The sequence below is a fragment of the Bison bison genome, unplaced genomic scaffold, assembly GCF_000754665.1.
Source record: "Bison bison bison isolate TAMUID 2011002044 unplaced genomic scaffold, Bison_UMD1.0 scf7180017863016, whole genome shotgun sequence".
NCBI lineage: Eukaryota > Metazoa > Chordata > Mammalia > Artiodactyla > Bovidae > Bison > Bison bison.
In genome coordinates this window covers 93,267-98,766 of record NW_011493588.1, presented here as the reverse complement: position 1 = coordinate 98,766, position 5,500 = coordinate 93,267, and the positions used below count along the sequence as shown (strand labels likewise).

Sequence of the window (5,500 nt, the reverse complement as noted above, 5' to 3'; positions counted from 1 at the left end):
CCCTGAACAGCCTCTTCAGGGAGGTGGTGTTTCTGGGGGGTGTTTCTGGAATTCTGGCTGGGCTTTCCCCACGAGTGTGACTGCTTAGTTCAGTTCAGCCGCTGAGTCGTGTCCCACTCTTTGCCACCCCATGGACTGCAGCCCCCCAGGCCTCCCTGACTGAGGAGCCCCCGGAAAGGCAGGTGTGGGGGAGGAGGGGCTGGAGAGGGGACGGCAGAGTCCCAGAGGGCCGGACAACAGCTGCCCGAGCAGGGCATGTCCGCCGGTCTTGGAAAGCCCCCACGTCCTGAGCGCTAATTAGGATGGTCATGGGAAAGGGGTGTCTTTCCACCCCCTGTCTTCATCTGTAGCCATGACTCCCAACAAGCTCGCTGCCAAGGACTTTGCAGACACTCGCCTATTGAGGGAAGCCTTCTGGGAAAAGGATTCCAGAAGTGTTAGCATCTGGGGGGCTTCAGCCTTGGTGAGAGAGGGGGAAAGGTGGATCTGAGAGAGCCTGGGGGAAGAGGGGCTAAAGAGGGAAGTGGGGAGACTGGGGCAGAGGACAGTGGGGAGACTGGGGCAGAGGGAAGTGGGGAGACTGGGGCAGAGGACAGTGGGGAGGCTGGGACAGAGGAGAGTGTGGAGACTGGGACAGAGGGGAGAGGGGAGACTGGGACAGAGGATTGTGTGGCCTGGGGGGATAGGGAGAAGTTAACTGTGGATTTGGGGTAGCGGTTGGAAAGGTCTATCCCTTTTGGTGGGTCCAGAGGGAGGATGATGGTCAAGACACCTACCGACAGGGAACTCCAGTCCTGCTCAGAATTCACGGACAGGTGTTAGCTGTTCAGTTGTCATTGTTGAGCCGCTAAGTCGTGTCTGACTCTTTTGCAACCCATGGACTGTAGTCCACCAGGCTCCTCTGTCCGTGGGATTTTCCAGGCAAGAATACTGGAGTGGGTTGCCCTGCCCTCCTCCAGGGGATCTTCCTGACCCAGGGATCAAACTTGTGTCTCCTGGATGGGCCAGCTGGTTCCTTACCGCTGAGCCACCAGGGAGGCCTATGAGCTGTCCCGTTTCAGATTAAATCTCAGCTGCAGGTGGAGGGACACCTTAGCAACATAAAGGTCCCAGGCCTGGTCCCACATTTGGAAAGGAGGAAAGCTTACTCAGTGTTCAGGGATGTCTGCGGCGGGCCTGGTATGGATCCTTTGTACAGAAGTGAAGTCTGGAGGAGACCCGGTGGAAGGACAGACCCTCCTCCCCAGGTCTGACCACTCTTTGCTGAGAACCAGCTGACCACTGCCTGGGGGTGCACAGGGACCCTGGAGGCTGGGGCGCCCCACAGGTTAGACCTGAGCTGGCCCTGGAGCCTTTTTCTAACTGCCTTGGGGTACTTGTTCCACTGTTCTCTTCCTTTTAGAGACTGTTGGTCTCACCCACTCACGCTAAGGGTCAGTTGGCCAACCCATCCTCCGTGCCAGACCCGGTGTAGAAGGCCCTGGGCTGGATTCCTGGGAGTGCTGGGTCTGTCGAGGAGCTTGCCAAAGCAGAATAGCATCTTGGGGTGTCTGCAACCCCCCTCTTCTGTCTTCTCCGCCAACAGACACACAATTCCTCTCCATATAGCTCATGGATGAAGCTGTGACAGGGTAGAGACTGGAACCCACTGGCTCCCCGGCAACCTTGGCCAAGCCCTAGCAATGACTAATTAAAGCACCCACCATCTCCAAGCCACAGTTTGAAGCTGGGAACCAGAAACATCTCCATAAACAAAGGGGAGCTGAAAGCCCCTTGCCCAGAGGCGATTCCTCTCTTTCTTTTTTCATTTTTTTTTTTGTTGTTGTTGCCTCTACTCTGTGGGGACGTTTCCTGACATGGGAGCTTTGTTTTTTTCAGAAGCTGCCTGCCTTGCTGCCAAGTAAGTCCTCGTCTCCAGTCCCCCAGCTCCAGCCTCATCCAGTCTGTCTCCAGGGAGATGGCTGGGGGGTCACAGACACCTCGCCGGCCTCTGTTTGCCCTGGGCCCCTCTCCTCCCAGACTCTGAGCTTATTTGCATTCAGTGTCACTTTTCCTTGAGGCGAAGGGAGAAGGAGGAAAGAGACAGGGAGGTGGAGGTGAAGGAGTCTTGCCTGCTTCCCAAAGCCTTGGCTGGGTCCTCTCTGCCCCTGACTGTTCGCCTTGACTGGGCTGACCTGTTGTAGGGCAGCGGCTGGAACTTCATCCCCTGTATCTTCCAGCAGTGTCCCCTGTATGTTTCAGCAGACTCGATCATTACCATTGAGTCCCTTGACTGCTTAAGCGTCATTCTCATCCATAGAATGAAGGGCAGCCTTAAGGTTCCTTCTGGCTCCCTGCCTCCCATCATGCAGGTCAGCAGGTGGATGAGTCTGGAGCCGGCACCACTGAAGATCTGATGAGAAGTAACAGGGTGGGACGGAGGGTTCCTTCCAGCTCAGTTTTCCAGGCAACGTCGGCCTCTTTTATGTCTTTAACACAGTGAGAAAGGTCAGATGGAGCATGAATCAAGGGTTTGGTAGGAGCTGATTTTTAGGCCCGCTCCCCCGCGATATTCCCCACCGTGTGTGAGCACAGGAGTGCTGGGGCCAAGCGTCATGACCACAGGGTACTGCGGCGTGGGGCAGGCAGCAGGCATCCCGCATGTAGTACCTGGTTCCATTCTCCATGGTCCTCTTATGAAGAACCCGCTGTTCTGGTTTCATAGTAAAGGAAACAAGTTGGAAAAGATGAAGTTGCCAAAGTTTTACAGCAAGTGCACGACAAAGCTGAGGTTCCCGATCAAGTGCGCGTGCCCTGCCTCATCTGGGGAACACTTGCAGACCACCTACTTCACGCGGGCCCTGTCCCAGGCCCGGGGGATGTTGCAACAGCAAACCATCCAAGTCTCCACCCTCATGGAATGTTCGAGTGCGGATGAGGGCCACTGGTCAGAGAAGCCTGGGACGTCCTGAGCACAGGGCCGCAGAGACGTGGATGAAATGCCCTGGGAGATGTTGTCTCTCATTTCCCAGGAGCCAACAACTTGGGTGGTGCTTTGGGGTCTCGGTGTGTGAGTTGCAAGGGAAACCTTTTATTTCTCTCTTTCTCTTTTTTCCTGCTTAGTCTGTGTAATCCTTTATCCCTGTCCTTCAGTCACTGTACCTTGGGACCCAGTGGATTTCCTCCGATTATCTAGTTCAGGGTCTATAGACAGGTCCAGGACTACAGACAGGTCCAGGACCTGCCCATTCCTGATGGAGCAGTCTCTGAAAATCTTCAGAGAATGCAACCCCACCATCCCTCTTGTCCCCCAGCTTTGGTGCCGAGGTCCACCCTCGCCCTCCAGGGCTGAACTGAACGCAGCATCTTTCCCTCCAAAAGCCAGCTCTCCTTGTGACAGCTCTCTGCTTGGTGAATGGCATCACCATCTTACGGCTTGCCTGTGATCGAAGCCTCAGGAGTCTTTGACGCGTTTCAGCTTTGTGTTTGCACGTCTCATCTATATGGACATGTGGGACTTGAAAGCTGAGCAGTCACGATGAACATGGCAGGGGCTCACGTGCAGGTTTCTGGGCCCGGCCCCCGGCCAGGCCGACCCTCAGTGACTCGTCTGTTCCCCAGGAGACGCAGAAGCCGGTGGCCCTGGATCACTTAGAAAGCATTCAGCTACTCAGGCTCACGCCCTGCCCAGCGCCCATCTGTGGGGTCTGTGGTCTGTCACCTGCTTTGCATTTCTGCTCCCAGCACCCTCTCCCACCTCCATCCCTCACCGCCCCACCCCCACACAGTACTCAATAAACAGAGCAGCTCTGGTGTCACTGTGCTTCCCCAGGGGTTCAGCGGTAAAGAACCCCCCTGCCCATGCAGGAGACACAGAAGACACAGATTCAGTCCCTGGGTCTGGAAGATCCCCTGGAGGAGGGCATGGCAACCCACTCCAATATTCTTGCCTGGAGAACCTCACACGGTCCGCAGGGTGGCAAAGAGTCAGACTCGACTGAAGCAAGTTGGCACGGATGCACTGGTGCCGTCACTTCTCTGTGTCACAAACCTCAGTGGTTCCTCGAGACCTGTAAATACAAGCCCTCACGGCCCAGCGTTTCCAACCATCTGTGCCCTGGCTCTCACACGCCTTTCCAGGTTTATCCTGTTCTCTGCCCATATTTTCCTCTATGCCTGCCGACAAGCGAGCCTTTTATTCAGGCATTCCCTGGGACCCCCCCCCTACAGCAGCCTGCTTCTCCTGAGCTGCCCTCCTTCAGCCTTGTCACCTCCTGAGATTCCCCCTCTCCCCCGGGCCCTAGGCTCTTTGTCATGCTCTCTGCTTCTTGAAATGTTCTCCAAGTGGTTACTACCTCATGTGTTCCATGGATAGGTACTGAGCTCCTAGGACATGCCAGGCATGGGGGCCACAGCCGTGAGCAAGCTCCTGGATGCCCACCCTGTAAGACCGGGAGTCCCATGGGTTAGAGTGACGTTCATCAAATGAGTCACACAAAGAAATGTGTGACTGCACCTCCAGATCGTGTGTAAAAAATAATAATAATAGGGGCAGGAATTTGAGCCAGTTGGACGGCCCAGAGAGGCTTCCTTGAGAAAATGAACTGAGATCTGAAGGATGGGCACCTAAGAGGGTGCCTTCAGATGGGCGGAAGTGCGGGAAGAGAATATCAGGGTGTGCGGAGGCCACGGAGGGGCGGCTCTAGGTCTAGACCTCGAGGAAGTCGTGCCCGGGACCGGAGCTCCCAGGGCGTGTGGTTTACTGTTAACACAGCCCTGCTGGCAGCCTTCTCGGGCAGCCTCTGTCTCGTAACTTCCTTGCCTGGTTTTAGACTCCAGGCGCTCCTTGAGCGCCTGAATCGGCCTTCCTCACGGCCGCTGATACACACTCAGCAACACGGGATCCGGAATCAGATGCCAGCGTCCCCAGAGGTGCGTCTTCCGCGCACCGCGGCGCGTCTGTAGGGCCCCCGTTACCGCCCGCGCTGCATTAGGTGCTGGAGGGCAAGGTGCTCTGCTGTGAAAAAGGCCAGGATGCTGGTACCCAGCAGATCGAAGGCGCCGTCTCCCCAGGCTCCTTGAGGGTGGCGCCCGGACCAGGAAGGCACGTCCAGAAACGAGTGACAAATGGCACAGGAACGATAAGGAACATTTCGGCAGATGAAAACAGCAAAGGAGGGCGTCCCCAGAGGCCTGCCCTGGTGACTAGGAGGCGTGGGGGAGGCAGGGAGCACCGGCGAGGGAGCAAACAGGTGGGGGAACGAGGCTGGACCAAGCGGCTGATGCGCCCGGAAGCTCCGCCGTTGGATCCGAAGGCCGCGACTTTGTCCCCCAGCGAGCTGGCTCCTTAGGGGGAAACCGGGGGGCTAACGGGGGCCTCCTGGGTGCCCCTTCTCCCTCCTCTCCCGCGCCCTCGACGTCCCCCAGCAGAGCTCCCGGGCCTGAATAAGGGGCTTGTTCTGTCTCTCCCTCCAGCCTCTGCATATTGATGTTCTGGGTCATTAAGGGGCTTGGAGACAGG

At 56.9% G+C, this 5,500-nt stretch overlaps 1 protein-coding gene across 1 annotated transcript in view; it reads left to right on the top strand.

The window, feature by feature from the left end:
* The window catches only part of DTX4 (deltex 4, E3 ubiquitin ligase), a 40,382-nt gene that overhangs the window by 331 nt on the left and 34,551 nt on the right, over window positions 1-5,500 (top strand). The window lies entirely within an intron of this gene.